This window comes from Phalacrocorax carbo, chromosome 1 (genome assembly GCF_963921805.1).
Source record: "Phalacrocorax carbo chromosome 1, bPhaCar2.1, whole genome shotgun sequence".
In the NCBI taxonomy this organism is placed as follows: Eukaryota; Metazoa; Chordata; class Aves; order Suliformes; family Phalacrocoracidae; genus Phalacrocorax; species Phalacrocorax carbo.
In genome coordinates this window covers 77,802,451-77,830,235 of record NC_087513.1, presented here as the reverse complement: position 1 = coordinate 77,830,235, position 27,785 = coordinate 77,802,451, and the positions used below count along the sequence as shown (strand labels likewise).

The 27,785-nt window shown below is 40.4% G+C and overlaps 1 protein-coding gene across 3 annotated transcripts in view; it reads right to left on the bottom strand.

Moving 5' to 3' along the window:
* ARHGAP8 (Rho GTPase activating protein 8) overlaps positions 1-24,483 on the bottom strand; it is a 90,667-nt gene extending 66,184 nt beyond the window's left edge. For 2 of the 3 annotated variants that reach the window (XM_064461141.1, XM_064461160.1), the window contains exon 1: positions 24,028-24,483. The gene's annotated coding sequence lies outside the window, so the exon portion shown is untranslated. Of the gene's footprint in view, positions 1-7,782; positions 7,860-24,027 lie in introns of those variants that run through there. The other variant, XM_064461150.1, reaches the window with a different exon arrangement.
* Between the last annotated feature and the right edge of the window lie 3,302 nt (positions 24,484-27,785).

Here is a 27,785-nt window from a genome sequence, read left to right as displayed (position 1 = left end):
AGTAGCCATCAAAATGTGGCATATTTTACACACTATACAGATAAAAAAATGAAACCACCACCCCCACACCCAAATCCTACTGCCCAATTATTGTCGAGGAATCAGCTCATCTGCATTTGGGAACCATTTTCTTACAACACCGAGTACTACAGAAGTATTTTAAAACAGTGGTCCAAAAAGAAAAGCTATGAAGAAGATAAGAAAGAAAGAAAAAAAAAAGACAAGACCTTCAAAAGACTGATCTAGTTTTATTGGGGGGGGGGGGGGGGGGCGGTGTTTCTTTTTAAAAATACTGACTTGTTACACATTTTTAATGATAAACATAAAAATTGCAGATTAATTCACTTTTGGAAACAACATATGCCTTCTGAATTTTTTCTTAATTTTATTTCTCTGATGATGAAGATACATACTCCACACCCTCACAGCAAAGTCACTTATTCTATAACAGTTTTAAGTTTTATTACAGGAAACATTTTATACCACACAATTTTCATGAAGCTGTTTCATGTAAATTTCAAGTGAGCATTAACATATAAAACTGAAAAAACAGGACTTCCTATGCATAATCACTGCTTTTTTGTCAAACACTACCGAGTGCTTTGTAAACGGAATACTAAGTAACACACCCAAAGTGAGCATCAGGAGGGAGGAATACAATTTAGAAGATCTGTTTCCCCAGGCAGCTGCTCCAAGCAGCAACAAGAGTTGCTTTTTAAATTAAAAACCAGACTTGGGTGTGGAGGTGAGAAAGAAATTGAGCTTTTCATACTCTTTTTAGTTTAATAAAACCCCTGTTTATACCAGTTTAATTTCACCTAAGCATGTTAAATAAAAAGATAAGAGGGACATTTGTGGCTTGGTTGTGGGGAAAAGGCATATACAAGCATATTCTTCTCCTCTGCCAAGAGGTTAGATATTGTATTGCTACTTCAAAGCACTGAACCTGGGAAATTATTTTGGACCAAAACCAAAAAAGACCAGACAGTCTGCCTGCTTGCTGCTGCCCACCCTGCACATCCCAAAGCTTAAGTAGATTTAGTGGGTTTATTCCAGACCCACAAGTCTGAAAGCTAGATACTATCCTTTTTATTTTAACCACAGAAGGGATACAAGTAGTTTTCTAGAAACAAAACGCATATCAACAAAGTAAACATCTGCTTAATAATAAGCATATGTTTACCCGTTTTGCTGTGGAGGGATTAGTCATTAGAGTGACCACAGCTAATACATGTGTGAACTAAAGCCAGACTCTAACCGGCTAATGCAAAGTCTATCCTTTGGGTTTCAGTTTATATAGGCAAAACAAATTTGCATCCTAGTATATAACTACAGGTACTACAGTATATAATATAATATATTATATAACTACATATATAGATATTTTATATATGTATATATACACATATTATATAATATAACTACAGTAAAACAAGTACCTGCTAACCATCATAATATTCAAAAGAGCTTCTGATGGCTGATGAAGGTTTTCCATAAATTTTCAAAACATTTCACAGATCTGATACTAATGTAATAGTAATTATCACCAAAGGCAACCACGCATTTCTGTAAGTTGCTGCACTGCAGATCAAAGTGGTAGAACCAAGTTCATATTTTAAGATTTTTCAAACACCTACCAACTATTTTATAACAATCTTATTTGTTTCTTGTTGAAAATAATTATCTCCATTTAGAGGAAACTCAATTTAAAACCACGTGCACAGGGAAAAGTCCCATTAAGTTCAAAAGATAAAATTACGCAATTTCTTACTGAGCAACAGTTTTCTTAAAAAAATGAAAGCAATTCTGGGCCAGATATATTTCAGTTCATGTTAATTTTACCACATGGTATTCAAAATGATAATTCCATTGTTGTTTTTAAATTATGAGGCAAAAAAAACCCTTAGTGATTGATATTCCAACCAGTAATTAATTTGCTTATTATTATTCTGTGTGGTATTTAGACATTTCTAAAATGAACAATTAGCAACTAGTGTGATGATGCATGTTTTTTAGGCAACTAATTTGTGGCAGGTATTTTAGATGATTTTGTAAACAGTGAACTTTGCTCAGAAGTACTTGGTATATTATCTGATCATGCACACCTGTGGTGGTCAGGAGTAAACGGTACATAAGTATCTACTTCAAATAAAATTTAAAAATGTTTTTGAAGCAAAGCGTAGTTGCAAAAAAAAGGAAAGCTGGCCTTTTCTGTCTTAGCTGAACAATTTCCTCCCAACATTTTTTGCTAAACAATATGTTTACATTTCGTAGGAATGTAATGATACTGAGAAGTTTTCAAAGGGCTCCAAATTCAACCTACAGCTCACACTTTTATTCACACCTCTTAGCCTCCAATTCCACCCAGTATTTCAAGCAGGCCTTTCTGTTCTTTGCTGAAGCTGGAACTTGACCACAATAAGCTCTTTGTGACTTATTTTTCTGTTACGTTTTTCAATTTAGCTTTCATAGACTACCACCTGCATTCAGCCAAACTTTCAGAACAAGAAAGCCAAGGTTCAATGTATCTGTTCTTCACAGACGTCATTCCAGCCAAATATTTCCCCAAAGCTCTTGTAAAGAAATGGGGCCCTACCTCCCTTCTAAAGTACCTACTTACACCAGGCCTTTCCATCCTATTGAATTTTAACTGTAAATCATAAATAAAATCCTAAGTCATAAAAACTAGGCTATATCTTTGCCACTAGAATGCTTTTCAGATTACGTGAGTAATTCATGTCTCAATGAATTGATGGAAAAGGGAAAAAAAAAGCCATCTCCTTGAGCCCCCACTTGAAAAAAAATAATAGACAAGCCTTCTGCTGCATAGCATTGAATAAAAACCAGTTTCTCCTTCATACTAATTGCTAATGCTATAGTTAGAAGTAGTGGCTCAATCTAAAGAGGACAGATCTAAATATCTCAAAATCTGCAAAAAACATCTGGCTTTTGAACACCAAAGTTTCTGTACAAGTGAGAGCAACTATGACAGCATTAAAACATTTGCAAATGCTTAACGCACAAAGTTACTAGGAAGCTAGAAATAATTTAGATGGAATCAAAGAAGGGAAATGGGGAGGAAACCATCTGCCTGGTTTTCAGCTTACTGTTCCCTTGGGGCAGCAATTAGAAAGTTTCCAGTTACAAGACAAATTTACTGTAGTACCCTCGGAAATTGATTTCCCGTTGACCACAGCATTCTCTGTTCCTAGGAGATAACATAATCTTCTTAATAGCATTCCATGCCACGTATCACCACTGCTAGTAAACCGTCAGATTTAGTGCCTTCCCCCACCTCACCCCACCAAAAAGGCAGTAAAAAAAGCCCAAAAAGAGCCAAACTACAAGCCTTTCATTAATAATAGAAATTTGGAAATACTTTACAATATAGCACATCCTATATCCCTCCACATGCAAGGTTATTACTTACTGACATCCCTAAAAGAGCATTACTTTATCAACAATGAAGGCAGTCACACACAGAGAACTGCTTGATAATGAACTCGCATATACGGATAGTCCAAACAAAGGCGAGGGATTCCTTCCAACATTTGTCAAGGCGCAGATGCCTTTGATGCCGATTCTTTTTGTTCACTCAGCTGTCAGATATGTTCTTTTTCAAATTTAAGTAGTGTGGTTTCTCTTTTTTTTTCTTCCACTGATATTCTGTTACTTTTAAAAGGTGTGACACAGCTCACCATGTAACATCAGTCTGCAATTTACATTTTGAGAGGACGAGAATTTTGTGTACATCCAGCATTTGCTAAGGGGTATAATCTACAAAACTAGATAAAGTGGTTTCAGAAGATGAATAATATTATTTATGTACAGCAGTAACTTTGCCACGGAATTTATAAACACAGCAACTTATGAGCTGAGTGCATAATGTACTTGTGAAAAGTGTATTCAAAGCAACTTCCTTTTCTTCCCATAGTTTGTCTGCACTAAATAGTCTTTTTCCTCAGTGTATTTCCTACACAACATCTACCAAAACCAAAGTCGACGTTCCTCATTAGCAGTTTTTTCAGGTATTTGACATAATTTATTCATTTATTTTCATGTTAAAGGGCGCTTTTAAGACAGATGGCAACAGACATTTTAGTAGGGCCTGTATCAACAGGACAAGGGGTAATGGTTTTAAACTAAAAGAGGGTAGATTTAGACTGGATATAAGGAAGAAGTTTTTCTACTATGAGGGTGGTGAAACACTGGCACAGGTTGCCCAGAGAGGTGGTAGATGCCCCATCCCTAGGAACATTCAAGATCAGGTTGGATGAGGCTCTGAGCAACCCGATCTAGTTGAAGATGTCCCTGCTCACTGCAGGGGGGTTGGACTAGGTGACTTTTAAAGGTCCCTTCCAACCCATACTATTCTATGATATTCTTTATTGACGTACTATTCTTTGTCAGCAATTCATTGGTGAAAAATCAGCTAGACCATGCATAGTAAGTAGATGCCAAGAGGAGTGACTGCCACAAGAGTATACCGGGCTGTGGTGCTTTGGGCCTCCTTTATTTAAGGACTGATTTGATTCTAGTTTAGCTGATGTCAAACACCTGCCTTGCTACTCAGAGGGTCTGTCACAACCTAAACCCATTTTTGTGACAGAATAAACAACATCAAGAGAATTACTGTACTTCCACATATACAACACATGAATTAGCTTTTTAAAAGAAAACTCTGGTTCAGCAGCAGAGCAGCTGTATGCCCAAGCAAGTAACACAAGCAGTACAGCTGATGACAGTTTTCTTTCACTGCTCACTGCCTCTTCGCAGATCGGCCTTTTCCTCCCATGAGCTCCCAGTCCCCGAAAACTCCTGGCTGCCTCTGCTGCTGCAGCACCAACACCCGGCCAACTCCTCTTGTTCTCCCAGCTGCTGTTCCTGATTTTGTGCAAAATGCTGTGGAGGTACGCAACCTGAGGGTATGGAGTACGTACTCACTCATTTTAAAATACCAGTACTTGTTAACATTGGAGTTAAGACCTGCATTGCAGGTGAAAATATGGAAAATCCATTCTTTAGAGTTTCTACAAATTATCAGGCCATAAAAACTCTTAGATTTCACTTGGCAGCAGGTAGGGGGTTTGGTTTTATTTTGGGGGTTTTTTTGGGCCTTTTTTTATTTTAAATCTATAGCTGCCATACTAACATTTCCCAGCTACCCTCTTTCCTCTTTCTCCCACTTCTCTTCTTTCTTTGTGTCAGGAAGCTGTTTATACTATAGACGTATCCAAACAAGTAGCAGAGGTTTACACATAGGACCCAGATTTCCCCAAACTTTTGGGGGCATTTGGTATAGTATTTCTCCTGCGAGAGTGGTGCCTCATTTCCCTTCCTAGCACCATGACAGTGGGCAACACACTGCCACCACTGTACACTGAGAGAGGCTGCAGGTAGGGAGGAGATGTGGTACAGCCCTGCTTGCTGCTGTACCTTCACCCAACACCAAGGGATGAAGAAAGAGGGAGCCTGTAACCCACAGCCCCACTCTCTGTATATCTGACGGCAGCTTGCATCTTTCAGAGAACATATAAGGCCCTAAAGCCAGGCCTATACTCTGTGACAGAGGTGTGCAGATGTGCAACGTAAACACCCAACTGCACCTACCATGCTGACCAGATGAGAAATAGGAAGCATGTAAGGAAAAAAAAAAAAATATGGATGAAACTGTTTTTAAAATTAAGGGGGTCTCCTGTTTTCTGCAATGACTTCTCCTTCCACACTGAGCACCCGTATGGATTCACCCTACAGCCTGGACTCCCGTACTCTGTAAGGACGCCAGCTGCATAACGAGGCTTTGCATGCAGCAAACAAAGCTGCACAGCTACATCTCCAGTTTTGCACAGAAACACAATACCCTTTTCAAAATGAAAATACTGTGAAACCTGGAAAAGTAAATATTCTAGTGTTGCTTCCACACATCAATATTGACGAAAAATGTTACTGAACCCCAAAATTCAGGAAAATTTTAACAGCTTTGATTTTATTAAATTTTCCATTTGGCTCTAGTCCCAGATTAATTTTACTACTGTAATAAGTTCCATTGATTTTGGTAAAGAAAAATATATACAAATTCTTAGAACTGGCCATATTTCTCTGCAATATCAAAACATTTTAACCAAGTCTACCACGAAAAATTCATTTTCAAAGGAAAAAATAACTCAAATTATGATGATATACTGGTTGGTAAATTAATAGTTACCATTAGAAAATTACTACTGTGAAAAGTTCAATCAAGTTTACAAAAGGCTATTCAACTATGTATGGATATTTCAATCAACTTTAAATGCATAATCACTATTTCTAATTGCATCTATATAAATTGATTTCCATATCACTTAACACACAAAAACATCACGCTACAATTTAAAGCAAAATATTAGACATATTCCTGCAACTATTCAGCATTAAACTTGTGCATAAATTTTAACGTGTTTTGGGTCCTTACATGTTAATTTGACACCTCTGTTCTTTCAGAATTAACAAAAACAGTGAAGAATTTAAATTGTAGCGTGATGTTTTTGTGTGTTAAGTGATATGGAAATCAATTTATATAGATGCAAAGTTAAAACTACCCATCTCCACACAAAATAACACTGTGCTATAGTATCACTTCTCTGTCCCAGAAATAATGTAAGAACTTATCTGTTTCTAAGGCTAAGATGAAAAATATTATGTTAAAATGGAAGAGTAAAAATAAAAATTAAATGCATATGGCCCTAAAATGAATCCAACCAAAGACTTTGTCCCTTCTATATCACATTAGTTTGGGGGATTTTCAGCTTCTTTTCATATAATGATCAGAGAAGGAGCACACACAAAGGTCAATTCCTGCGATGGATTGAGACACAGCCTTGAAAATCAGAAAGAAAAGACGACAGTCTCCTTGTCAGGAGCCTCTGTGCTCTATCATACCAAGTTACACACTGATCAAACAGCACTGATTTCTCTGAAAGCAATTTTCTACTCAGCTCATCCATTCAGTGCTTGGAAAATAGAACAGCGTTTACTTGGTGATGGTATATATTGTCCTAAACTTGGAAAGAAGCCCAAGTTCATGCAGCAGGTTCTTCAGTATTTACTCCTGGATAAATATTAGAGCACTACTCTTTAATTACCCAACCCCCCCAAACACCTGAATTGCTTTGTTTCTTTCAAGTTTTGAAGCCACAAGGAAATGTTGCTTTTCTCCTCCAGCGCCTGGGCCACTTGGACCACGTTTGCATTGTAAATCTGGGCCACAAAAAAATAACTCTACATGGCAGCACCACCCAGCATAGCCTAGTGCCATGCAGAAATCCTGTCTGGTGTCTCAGCTTGGCAGAGCAATTACTGTGGACAGCGTGCTATGGGTAGTTGGCACTTCTGTGGTCCTCATCCCCACAGTGCATGACCTCCCTAAAGAGCCCACACCCTAAACCCTACTTCCTTACTCCCAGGAGTTACTGCTCTTAGGTCTAGGGACTCTGGTTTTGATGCCAATTTTTGCTGGCAACTCTCTCTTGGTTTTTTGTGTTTGCAATCTTTTAACACTTCCACTTCTAGATGGGATGGGATAATCCTGTTTTCTGTTCAATCAAATGCCAACCCTCTGGTAATCCTGGTGCCTACTGGCAACGTGAAGAAGGAGGTGGAGCCAGTGACCTGCTACCTGCTGTTCCCTCCATGACTGTGTTTTTATTCATATCTCTCCAGGCTCATTCACGTGGCTCTTTATTCCTCCCTTGATTTAACTCCTCTCACTTTGTTTTTCTGTCTTCCCATCCAACGAGTTCTTACTTTCTCCTTCTTTCTGCTGGCCTTCCCCTTTGTTCACCTCTTTGTTTTCCCTTCCACCATGGCTCTTACGTTTTCCATCTTCTCCCTAGTTCCTTCACTGTGGCTTAGTTCCTCTGTGCATAATTTTTCACCTGCAAGCACCACCAAATATGCTGGTTAACACAATCCTCTGCTTTGCTGATTTCCAAGTTCTCTTTCTTCTCATCTCTCCCACTCCTGGCACAATCAGATTTTGAGCTCTCAGACGGCACATGAATAAATGAACCTCCAAGGTTGCAGACCCTCCAGGAAGAAAGGGGATGAAAAGTCCGTAACTGTAGAGAAGGTGTTTCTTTAGTCCACTACAATTCTTACTGCTACTCTGATATTTGTTAGAATGGAATTCTGTGTGAAATTCGCAGACAGATCTTCTCTTACTTGTACAACCCCCTAAATTATTAAGGCTTATGAATTCATCCCACTATACTTTTTCTGCTTAAACTGTTAATGATGAAACCGGGCTGAATGAGGAAATGTATTTGTTTGTATTCCCTTAGTACTTATAATTATACTGGCAACCTGAACTGTAATTTTCTAAGCAACAGTTTTCATTTGTGATACAGTGTTTGGTGAAGCTTGATGGCTCAATAACCTGGTACACAAACAATTGTAATCACTGAGTTACCAGCGTGAATTCAGTGTGAATGCAAAGCAAACTCTGAGCTCACCACATTGATGTATAGCAGCAAAGATAGGAGAAACCAGTACCTTAACAGAACAGATAAGCATTTTTATCAAAGATGATAAATGTAATTTTGAAGCGTCCTCTTAACCCCTGTTGGTTCAAACCTTGTTTACAACAAAAATTTATTAATGTTGAAGGGAGAGGAGGTGCCTACATGCTACTTGTTCTGATGATAAATCAGGCTTCAGTTTCTGGTGCCATCAACTGGGCATTTTTTAACCAGCACTGCATTAATTTAAAGAAAACATCCACTGTATATAAAATAGATAAAGCAACATTTGCTACATTGTGCAAGAAAGTGAATTCTCAGCAGGAAGGATGGTAAACACTATGTAGTGTAGCACACTCCTGAAATAAGAAGTTTAGGTTTTGTTGGACAGAATTATTTTTCCTCTCAGAGAGAGCCTTCGGGGAGAACAATGTATTCATTAGGGTTTTTTTACACATATGCCCATGTTTGTATATAAGAAAATTTAGAAGATAATTACCTAAAATAGTAAAGATGCTGGAGTGGGAAAGATACAAAAGTACAGGGTTACTGCCTAGTGCAGCACCCTTCCTGTGGCTGGGGCTGTGCTGTGGTTTGGGACATCCTTTACAGGCTGTCCTGGGCCACGAATAACCCGTGGGATGCATAAATCCAACTCTCTCTGCGCCTGTCTTTCCTCTGAGAGCCAAATCTAGAATGCAGGCTGCCATGCAGACCTCACTCACCTAATAAAACATTTTCCCACAATTACAGGCTATGTCCAATCTCAAAGTATATTGCAACCTGCCTGCCTCTATAATGCTTGTGATCAGCTCTGTTGCAGGACTGAAGCAGGTAGGTGAATAGAGCAGGTTATCCTTTGAACCTACAGACTGTCCATCACTTGTTTTCCTCCTCTACTGGGAAACTAGTGATGCACTGTCATTTCATTAACCAAGAAATGTGTAAGCACAGTCTCTTCCTCCCACCCTACCACACCCTCTCTGCTGGAAGGAGTCAAAATCTGTTATGGGAAGAATTAGGCTTGTAAGAGTAAAATAAAAATTGTTTCCCTACTGTGTATAAATATCTGTACACATCAGCCATTCCCAGTTCTGAGAGCACTAAAGTAAAGGGATTATTTCTACCTAGTACTAGCAAAGAGGTTTTGGAAATACTCTTTTGTTGTCTGAAACAGTGCAGCTATTTTCTTATCACATCCACTCATTCATCCGGCACGGTGCAAGCACATGGAAAAAAAAAGTGCCTAATGTATAACTAATTAACAGAAAGCCATGTAAGCTTGCTGTATCGTTAGGACAAAATTATCTGAACATGGATAAGTGGCTGCAATATGACACACTACACCACCATTTTTTGGTTCAACGTAAATGTTTATTGACTAAACAAAGATTACTAAATGTAATCATAATAAACATTAATGATCAGTCATCTATGGAACTTGCTTTCTAAATTAATATACTGTAATACACACTAATGTGGCAGAATTATGTTGGGCTGAACTCATGTTTAACTAGCACTTCCATCTCAAGGGATTACACACTTTCAATTGCAGACAAGTATATTTTTAAGACTGTGTTTTTTAATTAAATTAATCTGACAAGTTACTGGACAAAGGGTTGTGTGTTATGATAAAAAGGGGTTTTTAATTGCATAATTATTCACCCGGGATTCCTCTGGCTGGAATAAATTAGGGCTTTTAAAATGAATTAATATTCTTCTTACATTTATGTAACACAGGCCAACATTTCCAGTTCTTGTCAAGATGCAGTGACACCCAGGCTTACCGTCACCCCTACCACATCCAAGCTGCACCAAAATGAAATAGTACTGTAAAGCAGAGGAGGCAAGTTCCAAAAGCTATTTTATATGCTGAAGATATATAGCCCATATTTAGCTATAAATCTTATTGAAAAAAAATCAAGTAAACTGACAATAATGGCACCTATTGTTCCACTGCTTCTCCATTTGCACTGGACTGTTTCTTAATCAGTGCACTGAAGACCCAGTTAGTTGTTGGTTTGCCCAAAACAATTGCTTCCCCATTAATTCACAAGTATTAAGATTAAATGTTTTCCCCCCAGCCAGTTGTAACTTATAATAACTTGCTGTGCAAGGCAGGAAATTTAGTACTGTGAAGCCTGGTAGTGTTTTACTAGAAGAGTTCAATGCATGATGTCAAGGAAGCTGCAAAAGCAGTCTAGCATTTCAGATGAGAACTCAGTCATTGATCTGCTCATGCCAAGGGACTTAGTAGGGCCCAAAACAGTTCACATATTCAATTCTATCAATATAATCAAGCAGCAACAATAGCCAGTTCAAATCTAACATCGAACACAACTTACTTCCATGTTCAGTCCACCTCAGATTTTCCTCCTATTCACATCAGCACATCCCATCACCAGAATCTTGATTCTTAAAAGCACACCTCACACTAGATTCCTATAGGTGCTTTGGAGTTACAACTGAACAAAAATTGAAACACAGTTTTACATTTCAAGAGCTTCAACTGCTTTCTTGATGTTAGAATTGTAAAGACAATGTTAAAATGTTCCTTGCTCATTGTCGTGGTTTAGCCCCAGTTGCCAACCAAGCCCCACACAGCTGCTTGCTTACCCTCCCCACCCCGGTGGGATGGGGGAGATAATCTGAAGCACAAAAGTAAGAAAACTCATGGGTTGAGATAAGAACAGTTTAATAATTGAATAATAATAATTAATGAAAAGGAAAATGAGAGAGAGAGAAACAAAACCCAGGCAAAAACAAGTGATGCAACCACTCACCACCCGCCAGCTGACGCCAGCCCATCCCCAAGCAGCGATCGCTGCCCCCCTGTCAAATGCCCCCAGCTTATATACTGACCATGGCATCATATGGTATGGAACATCTTTTGGCCAGGGTGGATCAGCCCTCCTGGCTGTGCCACCTCCCCTCCTGGCTTCTCGTGCTCCTGGCAGAGCATGGGAAGTTGAAAAGTCCTTGACTAGTGTAAGCACTGCTTAGCAACAACTGAAACATCAGTGTGTTATCAACATTGTTCTCACACTAAATCCAAACCACAGCACTATAGAAGCTACTAGGAAGAAAATTAACTCTATCCCAGCTGAAACCAGGCCACTGATGTTGCCACCAAGACTAACACTCACTAACAACTCACACATGCTTTATTTTACTGGCTTTTGTCAGCAAAATTTTGTGATAGATAATGTTTGTGGAAGAGAACAAAATTCTTTTATGTGCAAAACTGCAGAATAAAAGAATACATTTGTCAGCCAAAACTATGGAGTAATGGAAACTAGAGGAAGAAAAATAGAGGAGAAAAAGGGAAGAAAAGGCAGATCTTTCCATGTTAAATTGTGAAGGCTAGGAAAAAAAGTGACCCCATCCTAAAGTTAGGCTTAAAGTTTTAAATATGGCTAACAGCCTTCCTTCCATTTTCCTTTGTGTTCTCTGTGCCCATGTCTTTTAGAGGTGTCATTCTCTTACCTGGTGTGGCACACAGAAGACTAACTCCAAATAGATGAGCTAAAAACTGCCTGAGAAGTGTCTTGCGTCACGGTTTAATAACCTATTAAATGTGACTTTCAAGGTCCCTGTATTGGATCAGAAAAATTGAGGTCACATGAAAGAAAGAAATGACACAGCGTAAGTGAACTCTACGAATTCAAATTTGTTCAAACAATTTTGGCAGGTTAGCTTTTTTATCAGAAAGATTTATGTGGCATCTAGTATCTCCTGTCCACCTGAAGCTGACATAAACAAGGATTTATGCTTTTTTGCTGCCTTGATGTACTTTGACTAAATTGACAGAAATGGGATTGTGCATCACGGCATGATCTGGTTCAAATTTTTATTGCTGGCTGATCTGCTTGCATGTATATTTGGTAATAATGATAGTGGAACCATTGCCCCATTATAAAGGCTTCGACCCTGAAGACATCATCCCCGTATCCAAAGGTATTTGTCTACATTAATGCGCATTACAGAGCAGTTCTCAGGTAACAGACTGCAGAAAAAGAAATGAAGTGGTAGTAGCAGCATGGTGGCAGAAACGATGACTTACCATTATTAACTGGATTCTGCTATCAGACCTTTTCCATACTTTAACAAAAGTCAACCTCAGAAGAAATCTTGCCAATTCCCTACTGTCATGTAAAACTGCTTGCTGCCATTGCACCTCATTTATTACCTTTCCATCTTTAACTGCACCCCCAAACAGGCACAAATTATCACCCTAGGAAAGAATCAAAATTTCTAACATCTGGAAAATAATAAATCCTATTTCCCATGTAAGAAATCTAACACTGGTAACATATTGCAGGAATGATGCATATTAGCTCATTAATCTCCATGAAAGACAACCAGAAGCCTCTTCAGAGGTACTGAACAACACTGGTATCCAGATTTTTTTGAACTTTCAAACATACATATACTCATCGCTATACAAATCTAAACGTATGAAAGCATCAGTTGCATACACACTTACTTAAATCTCTGCTAACATCTAAGAAGACCACATTGTTATTCACTATTGTCCTCTGTCAGAACATCACAAAAACAGAAAACGCAAAAATTTTGTTTTATTTACATGTTGAGGTTGTCCTTAGTGTTGTTACAGTCTAAAGCATTGTTAGAGGCGAAAGTACTACTACAACAGAAACAACATGAAGGTCTGAGTTTAAGCAAGGCATAGAGGGGAAACACTATGGTTTTTATGAAGTCAAAAGAATGCAGCAGGGTTAAAAAAATCAACTGGTAGGTTTTCAGGCACTCAAGCCCTTCAGGTGACCTCAAAGAGAAGCTTGTGCAGCCAGCAACTTATCACATTATGCACCTTCCAACAACATTCCCTTTGATATGTTTAATAAATATTTAATAAGCAGTAAACAAACATAAGAGTGCAGAGTTTGAGAAAAAGGCAAGGGGACAAGGCTACTCTAAGTCAGCTGTGGAAAACAGCAAGGCCATGTAGCAGAGGGGAAGAGCACACAAACTGCTCATCCATGCAATGATCAGAAGTAAATAAGGTTGTCAGGTGAGGCTCTTCTCCTCTAACTGCCACAATTTAAAATTTAACCTTTTAAATAAATCCCTAGTTTTTCTTGAACATTTATACCCTTTCCAAGGATGTGGACACACAGCTTACCTCATGAGAAATGCCACGTAACACACTTGCTTTACCAACATGGTTGGCAAGAAAAACATTATTTCTTTAGACTGATTAATATATATCCTGTCCTTGTCTTAGCTGTTGGCCATAATCAATAAATGCCATATGAAACAGTTGGAATGAGTATTACTATGCCAGCTTTTTTTTTGGTTGCTGCTGCTGTTGTTTTTTCAGGGGCAGCTTAGATGCCAAATCCTGGAAAGAATTCAGGGCTAGGATGAAGAAGCCTTCCATTCTCTCAGAATGTCAATTAAAATTATACAGCACCCACACACAAAAAAACCAAAACAGCAAAGCCCAAACCAAACCAAAAACACAGCCTTGCACACTGCTTACCAGATTTACCATATTAGTTTTCAGGAACAGCAACATGTTCAAGCATAAACTTTGAGAATCCCATCAATGCAACAAAGCACTTGACAGCATATTCTGCCTCCTTCCAAACATGGATTTTTATCCTTTTCTTCACTTCTATTTATATATTAAGAAAAAACACCTGTAAGTCAATTGCCATGCCTCAGTGTAAAAGGGATATACAGCCCTATTAAGCCCAGATTGAAGAAAGCATTTGGGACAGCCGTAAAGCACCAGCTCACATATATGATCCACAGAAGTCCAGCTAAAGTGAATTATGTGTTCAAGGTTTTCATGAATCAATGCCTCAAAGAAGTGTTAGCTGCTTGATTAATCAGGAAGCAGTTCTGCCACTCTTCAACTAATCAGATTTTGTCACTCTTAGCTCATGTTGAAATATATTTTGCTTCAAAGTACTTTCACAGGTAGCAGGATTGCAATGAAATTTGGTTCCACTCCCTTCAACTACAGCTGCTAGAACCAAAACCTTCTACTTGTACCCCGTCCTGCCCCCACCTGGTAGACACTTGGTGAAAATAAACGGGACTCCTTGAGAAGTGTACTATTCAGTGTCATTAATGGTATCGCAGCAGAGCTCTTTATGAGCTTCTGTTGAAAAGTGTCATTTGGGAGTAAGGTACTACTGCTTTTCCACCCAGTCTTTGGTATATGACTTCTAATGATTCCCCTCTTTCTTTTTTCATAGATTTAGTCAGTCTTCTGTAGGCTTTCATGAGGCTTCTTAAACATTACTGTAAATTTTTCTCATCATCTGACTTTAAAATCCTCAATAAGTTATCCCAAAGGCAGATAAGGATCATTTGGCTGGAGAGCCAATTCATTCCCACTTCCTGTCTGCTGGGACAGAAAGTGAGAGGAAATAAAAAAGAAACTGAAAGGTGAATTTATAATAATCGGACCCTACTAGGTTTATGGCTGGAACAAGAGGCTATTTTAAACATTCAGAGGCATCTTATACTTAAAATTACATTTCTATCCAAAAACTTCTACCTACTGTTGGTACAATTAAGAGCAAAGGTAACTACAAGAAATTAAGGGTAAGACTTCCCCTCATTTACAGTTTCTTTCTTTTAGTTGGTAATTTTAATGGTTCCTAGTTGGTACCATTCTACACTTTAATATCTTCACAGACTCTTCGGTAAACAACCGGTTTCTTTGCATGGGTCTTTTGCAGAAGGGAGAGAAACCTTTTTTAAGTGATTAAAAAAAATAAAGAGAAAAGTTACCAGGTTGTCAAAGGAAACAAGAAAGGCAATATGTAAAGCTAATTACAATTAATTACTTAAAAATTACTAGCTTTCAGGTTCATATCAGTGTCGTTCTATTTTAACTGCAGCAAATAATTTCATATTTATACATGGGATGTCACCAGGTTACAGTAAACAATCAATGAGGCCACCACAGCCAGAACAAAACTTAAGACTCATAAAAAAGACCTAAAATATCACTTGCATTTGTATAACACCAATATACAGCTCTACAAGCTGTTCTGGTTTTGGCTGGGATGGAGTTAATGTTCCTAGTAGTGCTGTGTTTTTGATTTAGGATGAGAATAATGTTGATAACACACTGATGTTTTAGTTGTTCCTAAGTAGTGCTTATGCCAGTCAAGGACTTTTCAGCTTCCCATGCTCTGCCAGGTGCACAAGAAGCTGGGAGGGGGCACAGCCAGAAGAGTTGACCCCAACTAGCCAAAGGGTTATCCCCTACCATACGACACCATGCTCAGTATATAAGCTGGGGGGAGTTGACTGGGGGGCAGCGATCACTGCTTGGGGACAGGCTGACCATCAGTCAGCAGATGGTGAGCAACTGCATTGTGCATCACCTGTTTTGTATATTCTTTTACCATTATTATTATTTTCTCTTCCTCTGCTGTCCTATTAAACTATCTTTATACACAGGTTTTACTTCTTTTTTTTCTTTTCCCCCAATACTCTTTCCCATCCCACCTGGGGTGGGGTGGAGGGTGCAGTGAGAGAGCAGCTGTGTGGTGCTTGGTTGCCAATTGGGGTTAAACCACAACAAAGCTCTACTTGCAAAGGCAGCTGTTGAATCAAGCACAAATTTTTTTCTTTTCATTTTTCCTGCAGTATTTTCCTTTGCAAGTCTTAATAACATATCTTTTATCCTGACTCGTAGGCTTCTGACTGCAAAGATAAGGTTACAACTGAGTTTGTCAGGTCTGCTTTATCTTTCAAGCAAAACAGCATGTTTAATAAGCCCAGATGCAGAGACAAACAAAGCTGCAAACATAACCACAACTTACTCTGCTACCCAAATACTGTTGCAAAACAATTTTCCTACCATTAGGCAAGATAAAAAAAAACACTGCTAAATAAACAAGACTCAGCGGACATACTGGAGCAGGGAAGATGACACTAAGCCTTCAGGCACTGGTTATTTCTGGCTTCTGAGTTTAATATGAAAACTCGCCTCCAGGTTTAATGGCATTCTTGCCTACAGAGATTCTGTGCCCAAGGAAATCACCACTGTAACTCACACTGGCCTCAACTGATAATCGGGATAGGGTCTCCCTCCTATGTTGTCAGGGATTTTCCTTGCCAGCACAGGATCACTGCTTATTCTAAAAACTCTCTTCTGAGGAATTCAAGAATTACCCACCTTCTGTGGTTAGTCACTCCCACAGTGCCCAGCTTCAGCAGGGGACTCCCTAGCATCCCACTGCTAACACAATCTCAGCTAACACTCAACAAGTAGGTTGAAGCTGCCAGTTCTCAACTTCTAAAACACAGGGTGCAAACCCTGTAAACCTAAACCAGTGGAATATTTTTTAGAAAAGTGACCTTTTCATTCCTGTTTCATCCAATAGGTGACAATAAGTGTTATATCCATGCAAAAGAGCGCAGTTACATCAAACAGATTTAAAGCTAAAGCTACCATGGTTTCTGTGCTACCACTTATTGAAGTTAGATACCAATGAGCTCCTAGGAGTGTCAGTATTCTCTGAAGCTACAGAGATCAGCCCTTAGTGCATAGGCTTTTTTAAAAGCCAGCTTTGTAAGGAACATGCCAAACTTCTGAATTTCAGCCTCAAACTCAAGCTTCAAGCAAGTGGCTTGTCAAGCTTGGGACAGCTTCCAAAAATGGAAGTTCCCATGACACTACAGGCTTTTGTTAGTAACATTTACCAGAATAGAAGGGAGAGTGTGATTTAGAGGGAAAGAAGCTCATAAAGCTCTTGAATTTTTTCATTATTTTCATTCATTTACATATTTTGTATGTGTAAACACATGAAAGATTACTGTATAGAGCAAACAAAATAACTTCTGTGCTTTTTTCTGCCTCACATAGGAGATTAAAATACTGAATTATAATAGTAAAGATGGATGTGGAAAGTCTGTGACTAGAAACACCTTAGTCTTTCCAATTTCTTGTATGGCAGGTTATACATTCTTCCCTAATAATTCAATGCCTTCTTAAAAATAAAAATTTACTTATTAGCTTTAGGTTCTGAATATTCTTTAGTTCTTAGTTATGCGACACAAGATACCATGAAGTATTTCAGGATATAGCAGCCAATACACTGGTTTCTGAGTGCATACATTTTCATGTATTTATAGATCTTATATTCAGTGGTCTAACAAATGACATGGAGTAGGTTTGCTTTAATGTTCACACAGAGGTGGCTCTTCAGCATTTTAACTTCTTGTTGTGGTTTAGCCAGCAACTCAGCCCCACACAGCCACTCACTCAATCCCTCACCGGTGGGACAGGGGAGAGAATCAGAAAGGTAAAGCTCATGGGTAGGCGCTGCTAGGCAACTCAGTGGAAAATTTTTAGTAGACATGCATGTGTGCATGCATAACAACACAGGTTTGAGAGAGCAATATCAGACAAAACAGGAGTAGTGTAGGTTATACGATATCAGGAGAATATTAAGATGATGTCAGTATTTACAGAGATTCTTCACCAGAGACTAGGGGGAAAAAAAAGTAGCCCTATTTCCTTGTTAGCAACCTTGTAACTCTTTCCTGTGCATCCCTTTTTGTACCTAGGCCAAGTTTCCCATGCTCATCAGTGTAAGCCTGTGATGGCCAGCAAAATCCCCACTGAGGGCCCCTATGAGGACACACAAATGCCTGAGAACACCGTAAGGAGTTTAAGGTTTAAATTTTTTTGTTTTGTTTTAAAGTGTCTATCTGCAGAAACTTGGTATATGTTGTAACTTGTTACATATCTTCATTGCGCTACGCTGTCACCATAGGCCACTATGTCAGAGAACATCACTGTATGTCACAGAAAAACTAATTCCTGGCGAATGTTCTTCCTGAAGCTCTGATGTTCAGCTCTATCACCACAACCCTGCAGCATCATGCCAAAGATAGCATATTCCCTGATGGTTGTGGGAGCCATAGAATCATAGCATGTCCTGAGTTGGAAGGGACCAGCAAGGATCAGAGTCCAGCTCCTGTCCCTGCATTGGACAACCCCAAAATTCACACCATGTGTCTGGGGGTGCTGACATGCCATATAGAAGATGAAGCCCAAAGTCTTCAGCAGGCTTAATTTCAAAGTTAGAAGAACCTAGTGAAATACAAGCACTGCACAGCACACAATTTCAGCTATAGTCTTTGCTAAGAATGTACAGTTAAAAGAAATGCTCCCAGAATATACTAATGTAAAAAAAAATAGAAGATATCTTCAGAATGAACGAATCAAAGAAAAAGCCCTTAAGGCAGACATTGCTGAAAGGCAATGAAGTTACAGTGCTGGGGATTTTCTTTACTATGGACAGGATTGGTATCGTAGCCTAGTTAGTATCACCTGAAACGTCCAAGTCTAAGACCCTATTTTCAGTTCTTCACAACTTTATTTGTGGGCTGAAATTTTCCAATCTCCAAAGAACCATGTGAATAAGATGGGATTTCAGGAAGGGTTACTGAGAAGGCTAAGTGAAAGAAATGGGATTTGAACAAGATAAGAGAGAAGAGATGAGATGGGAGAGAAGTTGAATGAGTCCAACTGGGGATAACAAGCAGAAAATCCGTGCCCACTAACGTAGCTTGAAATGAAACCCAAAATTGTTCTGTCTCACTATTTTTTTTTCCTATCAGCACATCAGCTGTTACATCGTCTTACACTGCTTGGCCTCAGAAATAGCAACCTACAATTGCTCAGTTATTCCATCATATCCAGGTGCAGAAGTCCATACAGCCAATCTTGAGGTTCAGCCTTGATCGTGACCTATACCGGTGTCAATATGATATCCTTCAACAGAATTACCATGCCTTTTAAAATTACAAGTTTATTTATGTATACAAAACCACAGAGTTTTTTACAAGAATATCAATGCACTTCCTAAGCCTAGCATGCAAACATTCAGGAATGGCAGGAATGAGTTTGCCTCAGCAATGTGATTTTTAGGTCCCTGTGCATGTGTGCAAAGACATTTTTAATTACAGGCTCAGAACAGTATTTTTGATTTCCATGTAACTGAAAAGAAATGGTGCCACTGTAAATGGCAAGGCTTGCATGCAGGGAAGGGGAGAAGGGATGGTCTCAGAGCTAACATGGATGATCTGGAAGCCTTTGCCAACAACTTCCAGTGAGATACTTTGTAAGTCATTAAACAAAACTTTTATCTTAGATGGTTTGAAGACTACCTGTGAGTTTGTCAAGAGACAACAGGTAAGTAACAGGTAAGTTCCCTCAGGAGATCTGATCCTAGCTTGCTCCCCTTGACTGCATCTGCCACACTCCCTGAATAGTGAAAACAGAAATATAATCGTTGCTTGTGGAATAGTTTAAAAGCATGAAAAGAGAGCTTAAAGGAATACCTATATATATTCAGTTTTCCCCAAAACCAGAAAGAGGAAAAGATGCCTTGCTCTTCATAGAATTAAGAATATGGAGACTAGCCTGACAAACAATTGGCTTGAAAATAAAAGAAAACCAAAGTATAGCCATCAGTCTACAGAAAAACCCAAATAAAAGGTGGAATTCAGAGCCAAGTGCCTGGCATTGGACACGTAGTCCTTGATTCTCAGAGACACCTGCTGACTCACAGGACCCAAAATTTCCTACAAATGCATAGTTTGACCCATTGTATCCCGTATTTTCATGATTAGAGGATTGTTATTTCTTGTTTGTCAGCTCATGCTACTTATTCCCCACCTGCTCTCACTGTCTGCATACACCATGAAAATTATTGTCATCATAGATCAAAGATTATGCTTCCGGAAAAGCGAGCAGGAGGAGGAGAAAAAACTCTTAAAGAATATGAACGGCATCAATATCATATAAAGTGAGTTCAGTAATAAAGAATGAAAGATTCAGTAAGTATGAACAAAGTAAGACTTCCAGTAGAAATAATAATTTCTTCTTTATTTTTTCTTCCCTTAGATGTTCCTGTTTCTTAAACCAGATATTATAAGTCAATTATTATATTTAGTTATCTTTAAAAAATGCCTTGTATTTTGTAACAAAAGAGCTTTATTATAGTTAGGGTCTGGGAAAATTTGATGTTTCAACTAAGCCACTCTTTAGTATACTGGTAATACTAACTGCCAGTCTCTCATTTGATGCAAAGAAAGCTTTTTTGATAATTATCTCCTTGAAAAGGCACCAGCTGAGCTGTCAGTTTTTAAGCTGTCAGACTTGAACAGTATACATGCCTTATTATAGTAATATCCAGCAGTGTTGCTAAAATAAAGGTATTTTGGCAATACTTTCACAATTACTTTGCACTTTCATTCCTTCTCAGTCTTAGATATTGCTGACTCAAACTTTCCCTTCACCAGTACTTTTACCCACATATTATAAAGGGTTATTTTGGGAAAAATATCAGTTAAAACCAGTATGATTTTATATTTTCCAAATTCATTTTCTGTATTTTTTGTTGTTAAGATTTCTATATTGTCCACATAGCCTGTTTTTTTCATGAAAAATTATGTGCTTTTTTAATATATAATATAAATCTTAACCAAACCTCTTCATTGCTGGACATGAAATAGCTGCTTTTCTGCAGTTCAGCTGGGGCAATGAAGTGGGGGTTGTGCAGGAAAGCTGCCAGATAAAAATGTCATCTCTTTTTTTCTTCAAAAGCAAAGGAGGTCAACCTGTGTGACTCCAGCCTCGCTTAACTCACAAGCAGGTCAATGTGATTCCCACAGACTGTATCATTTGCCTGCCAGTAAGTTATGATGGTGTGGAGGCTGACAAGAAATCTGAAACCCCAGCTGTGGCCATGGTGAGCAGCAAGAGCAGCTCATACTGCTGCTGGGTAGGGAGTCACTCCGAGGAGACCTTGGCTGCTTCACCCATTCCCAAGCAGCAGTCTCCATAGATCCCCTAACTTCCACTTCTCAGGGCTGCATCCTACATCCCCAGCCACAGTAATGTCATGGATTGTGGTTTATATGGTCTGCAAGGTGACAATCCTTATTGTAGAGTTATAACATTCTGTTAGGTCTCATTAGAAAAAAATTGAAACATTTGTAATTTTAAAAATGGGAATCACAGTTTCAATAACAACATCTATTAACCAATGACTGTTCTGTTGTATCTGAATTTCAAGATTAAACCAATCACAGCATAAACACTTACAGCTATACTATGCACAAACCCTTTACACCAAGGACTGTTTTGACTCTGAACAATTTATCTGAAAAAAACCCCAACCTCTTAAATTTAAAACCAATGAAGACCAATATCCACATAGGCATGTAGAATACTCACTCGGCTGGCTCACACAATGACTTCATGGCTGTATCCATATTCTTAAAAAGAAGCTTAAGAGTTCACAGGGGAGTACAACAAGTACTGTTTACACACTTCACCAGCAGTACTATTATTAAACATTTATTCAATCCAGAAGAACTTTAAAAATACAGTTTACATCTCCCTGTGTTTATTTACTTTTTGAATTCCTGCTCTAACAATGAAGAAAGCCACACAGGGAACTCTTGTTTCATTTCACTTATTAAAGTTACTTCCACCTAGCATTACTGCATATTTTTGTCTGAAGGCACTGGAATAAGTGACTCATGTAAAAACAACTTCAAAAAAAAAGACTTTCTTTGGTTACAGAAACATTACTGCCTGACTTAGATCTATTCAGAGACCTCTCAGCAAACTGCTAGGTTAAAAGCATACCATTTTAGCCTCTAAGGCAGCACACCAAAGGTCTGTAATACGTCAGTGGCAAAACTCGCACCTAGATACCAAAACACCTCCCAAAAGCTGAGGTCACTCGTCCTTGGAAAGAGACTTTGGTGTTGGAAGCAAGGCTGCTGCCTTCAATGATCCTGACTACTGCTCCATGAGAAGCTTTGGTCCTGCATCCAGCCACCTAAGTTGGACTTGTGGAAGTGAAAGCCAGTTCAGTGATCATTCCGCTCTGGGACCAAGTAACAGGCCACCAGCTCATCTGTGTTAAAGTGTGTATATGTGGGGGGGAGGGGGGAAGCGCCAAAAACCCAGCAAGGTCATCAGTGCAACATACAGCATTCAAGGACAGGAAACTCCTGGCTGTGCACTTAGTTACCTTTGCGGGAAGTGAAAAGGCATCTAATCGGGAATGGGCCTTCCCCTTAGGTTTCAGGTGAGCTAAGCTTGCCGTGCAGGGGTGGGAAGAGAGGCTTAACCTCTTTTGGCTGCCATAAAGGGCTTCAGCCTTTTGGTGGACTTCTACGAATGTGTGTTTGGAAGGGGGGCTGGATGCGTGGAATTGCAGGAATGCTAATGGCAGCAAACGAGAGAAACCGGTTCCAGCCTGTACTCCCAGCCTACCACAGCCCCCCCAGAAGTTAAACCGGCCTTAACTAAACCTTGTGCCACCTTCTGCCTGGAAAACTTCCCGCAAAATAACAAGGTCATTACTCAAGACATCTGGAAAGGTCAGAATGAAAGTTTCACATACAACATGCATGCACCGATACAGATTTTAACTACATGCCAAAAATGTGATGCAACACACACAGCAAGAGTGCTGAAAAGTGATACATATTGTTAGTGCAATATATATCTCTCTATTATAATGGGGGCAATGAAGAATTTATTTTCAAAGGACTGGTAACAAAGATAAAAGAAAACCCTAAAAGCACAACATAACAATATATAGCTAGAGATGTTCTTTAAGAGATATTTCTTAGATTATAGTTATAGCGTTGAGTCTCAATCACATAATGCTTACTGCAATCTTCACCCCATTTTCTATGTTTCTTGCGAGGTTTTTATATTGATTTAAGCTCCAATTCTGCAACAGGACTCACGCACAGAAACTTTTTGTCCTATGATGTTCTCCCACGAAACCGGTGGGGGTGGCCACAAGAGCACAAATTCACCTACCTACCATCAATCCCAGCAAACAATTTCACACACGCTTCACGTACAGAATCCTATTCAGTTGAGTCATATCCTTGTGCAAACAACCACAAGACTCAGTCTCAGACTGAGGCATGAGCACCGGTGTAAAATAACAGCCTCATGCCATACCTGTTACACTATAAACCTGTCTCATGTTATGACCTTTGGATCATATTATTGTGGGAAACGATAAAAATTAAAGCATCCCGCAGAAAGGACAGGCCAAAAGCCTGCCTGCCCGGGCACCCTCAGCGGGGCAAGCCTGCTACACGGGGGGCGATGTGGGGATCCCAGAAATAGTTGCTTCGCCTTTAGACAGGGCACCTTTCATCCAAAGGGCAGCGCAACAGGCTGTTATAACGAGGAGAACAAAGAGTGCTTGGTTTGACACACCTATATATGTATAGATCTATAGGCATCTCCGAAGGGCCCCCGGGGGTCCCGCCCGGCGCTTCCCCGCTGCACTCCCCAAACCCCTCCCGGTAGCGAGTTTGTCACCCGCCTCCTCCCCGCCGGGAAGCCCCAGCTGCCCTTACCGTCCCTCACCGGGAGGGCACCGCTGCCGCCCCGGGGGAAGCCGCCGCGGGGCCCCGAGGATGAGGAGGCCGGGGCGGAGCGGGCCCCCCTCCCCGCAGTCCCCGGGGCGGCCTGACGTACCTGGCGGCGGAGGCTCGCAGGCACCACAGGTGCTTCTCCCGGCCGAGACGAGGCGGGCGGGCCGCGGCGGCACCGCCCCGGGGCCGGCCTCACCTGCGGGCGGGCGGGCGGCCGGAGGAGGGGCGAGGCCGCCGGCCTGGGCACGGCGGGCGGCTCCGGCCCCCGGGAGGCAGCGGAGTGCGGGAGCGGCTGGTGGGTCGCGCTGCGGCCACCCTCGCCTCAGGCCCGGGCCGGTACCGGGCCTCGCTGACCCAAACGGAGGCGGCGTTTGGGGGGCTCGGGGCGGCCGGGGCTCCTCAGAGGAGACGAAGCGGGGCTCCCGTCGCCGGCCCCGGGGTGGTGCGCTGGGGGCTGGGGCCGCCGCTCCGCCCTCCCCTCACACAGGTGCAGGGGGCAGCTTTGAAAGCAAATGCCGGCGGGTGTCGGAGGCGCAGCCCCTTTTGGCGGCCCTTTCGGTTTCGTTTCCCGCCGGTGGTTTGTTTTCCTGCCAGGAAGGGCAGGAGAAGGAGAGACCGGGCCGGGGGCTGCGCGGCGTGGGCGGCGCTGCCCGGGCCCAGACCCCGACCCCGGGCCCACCCCGCGGGCCTGCTGGGTGGCTGAAGCGGGGAAACAAACACAGAGGCAAAAGCAAGATGTGGAAATTATTCTCTTTTTACTGCCTTTTTATTGTTTAGGGGGAAAAGTAAATCAGTTATCAAGTTCTTCGAGCATCGCCATCTGACTACTGCGGGGAGCAATGAACATATTGACAAAATGCTCCGGGGGGGACCCTCTCTTTGTAATTCATTCAAGTGATGCAGAGGAGTCAGATGTGGCCCTTCACGGTAAGGGACACGCATGCTGATGGGTTCTACACGGCAAACATTTGGTGGCATTGCTCCCTCTGACCAGGGAGTGAACAGGCAGTATCTGCCCAACGTAATTTTCCAGTCTGTATGACTGACACTTATCCTTTTCACGTACCTTTTTTAAAAGCGTGTGACACTGGTCTACCCATATCCCCATGCAGTTAGAAGAGGTCCAAAGTACCATCAGCATCCTGACAAAAGACTCCAGGCTGATCTTTTGTCTGACAATTTCACCTGGAACCTAATGTTTAATAGTCCCTCAAACTCATGCTAGGAAGTTGTCATTGCTAGTAAAAGAGTGGGAAATAAGCTGAGGTAAATCAATGGTAGGGGGGAAAAAAGGACAAAAACACAATTAGAGGTGCAAAGACACTGCCTCACTGAGTCACAAAATGCTTCCACTGCTCCAGGAAATACCGGCCAGACTCACTTTCCTTGACTTCTGGTGGCTGCGGTCAGAAAGGAGGACTACGGGACGTGGGGTCTGACCCAGTACAACTGCCCTTACAGCTTTGCCCACATCCTTCTGTCCATCTGCAGAAGCCTCCTCCTCACCCCACATTACTAAAATTTATAGGAATTTCTGGTAAGTGCACAACTTTGTATTTCTACTATTAAATTGTGTGTCATTTCTCTTTCTCCTATCCACAGACTCATCCAATTCTTTCCATAAAGTATTCCTGTCCTTTTCTGTTGTAACAGCAGGTCTTTGGCTTATGTCATCAGCAAATTTCATTAGCACAATCATGGGTTTTGTGCCAAGGTCACTAATAAAATTTTAACTAAGATTAGTTCTGAGATCAGTCCCTATGGAACTGCATTAGTAACCTCCTTCCATCTAGAGTTTCCCTTTCAGCACACGCTATTGTCCTTACTTTTCATTTCTTACATTCATTCACATCTCTCCATCTTAATTAATATTTTCTCGCATGGCATCCTCTCAAATGTTTTATTGAAGTCTGGATAGATTTGATCTACCATATTTGCATTGTTTGAGAAAATGATTTATCAGACAAAGATACTGGCTTAGTCTGGTATGTTCTATCTTTGGAGAAGTCCCGCTGCATTTTAACTAGTTTTTCATATACCTGCACATCTTTAATTAGTTTTTCCGTCAGCACTTGTTCTAAAGCTTTGTGTACTAATGAGGTCAGATAAAAGAGCCTGTAGTGGCTTGGATCAGTCTGTTTTTCTTACAAAGTACAAGCCCCACACAAAAGTCTGTAGACTCTTCGGTGTCTTTCCTGGGCTGCTGTGGCCACTAGGTCTGACCTGCAATTAAGGCACAGCATGCCTGTGATTGATTTTAGACTAACCCCTCAGGCTGAAAAAGCCAAATGTTATGGTTTTTTACTTCAAAGCCTGCCTCACAGGTTTCTTCCACAAAGCTATATGTTCAGATTGCCTAGTTCCCAATTTACTTACAGCCATACCTTTGAGATTTTATGTACACAACCTGAATGCTCTGGCATTGCTTTGCATATACCTCATATACCTCTTTTCTATTTCAAATGCATTTCTTTATGCTTGTATTTTTATTGTATTAACAATTTGTCTGCAACCCAGAAAAAACAGTTGAAGACCACTGCTTCTACTTTCCTCTTTATGAACATGTCCAGTCAATGGATTTAGAATAAATCTTACTATTTTAAAACAAAATAATTTTGCTTGTCTCCAATTGTAGCCAAATGCCACCTCAAAATGTGTTGTAGAAGTCAAGCTCATGGCTAAATAAATTGTTAAGTTTGTCCTACAGAACCCACAGAGAGCTTTTTCTCTAGCATTAGTTTGGTCTTAAAAGAGATCTCTTTCCATGGACTTTGCCACTTTCTTAATTAGCTCCCAATTAATATGAGACTCCAGGCTGCTTTCTTGCAGATGGTGAAGACCATGGTGAGGTCCTTGCTGAGCGTGACATTTAATTCCTCAGAGCAGTAGCACAAATGGGAGGGGAGAAGGAAAGTCCAGATTTTTGGCTGGACCGCTGTACTTCCATATCCTTCACCCAGCATGAAACTCTCCCCTATTGTATTTCAGCCCTTCTATGTCCTTTTGCGTGTCCAAATAAACAAGTTGTTTAGAGATGGCTTTACATGGACAACGGCCTATGGCACTGAGGCTCAGTTTGTAAAAGCAGATTATCTAGAAATTTAGAAGAGAGGAGCTTCTAGTCACTGAGTTCTTCTGAGCAGCAAAATTCAAATCAGAGCAGTGATGACTGTAGAGAATCGTCACTGGAAGACTTTGGTGCTAGCTCAGCTGTTTATCACCTCCTGCTGGCAGAACGCCTTTGTGAGGGGTATACCACTTGTGTTATTTTAGCTGTGCTGGTAGATGATCAGTATTCTGTAGGCAGGGTGTAAAGCTAAGTAAACACTAGGCTTTGGTCACAGAAAGCAAGTTTTACTGATAAAATAGTGGAGTAACATCAGGCTGCAGATTTTTACTTGGTAAAACATCACTTCTGTTTTCTCTCAAGGTGTAGTAGGTTTGCATGGTGGCTCTCTAAGATTGGACTCAACACTGAGGCCAGCTGACCTTATGCAAACTGGAGGAAAGATCAACAGAGACAGCAAGGTTATGTTTTCGAGCAAGGCTGTGACATCTCACCAGGCTGAGCTTAACAAGTCATGCAACCTTTTTTTGTTCAAAATAAGAGAGTACTATGTTGGAGAGTGTACCCAATCTGACTCTACCATGTGTATATATTCTAGCCTTTCATTTCATATGAATAAGAACCAAATGTATGCTATTTGTCATCTCTAAATCTGTAATTTATATACAGGTTTACTTAAGGAACGTAATTCACTATTATTAAAATTTGCTTTAGAGAAAGTTGCAAATGAGAGCCCTCTAATGCAAAATTACTTAACACGGGGCACCGTGTCTTTTTATTTATGATGTATAATG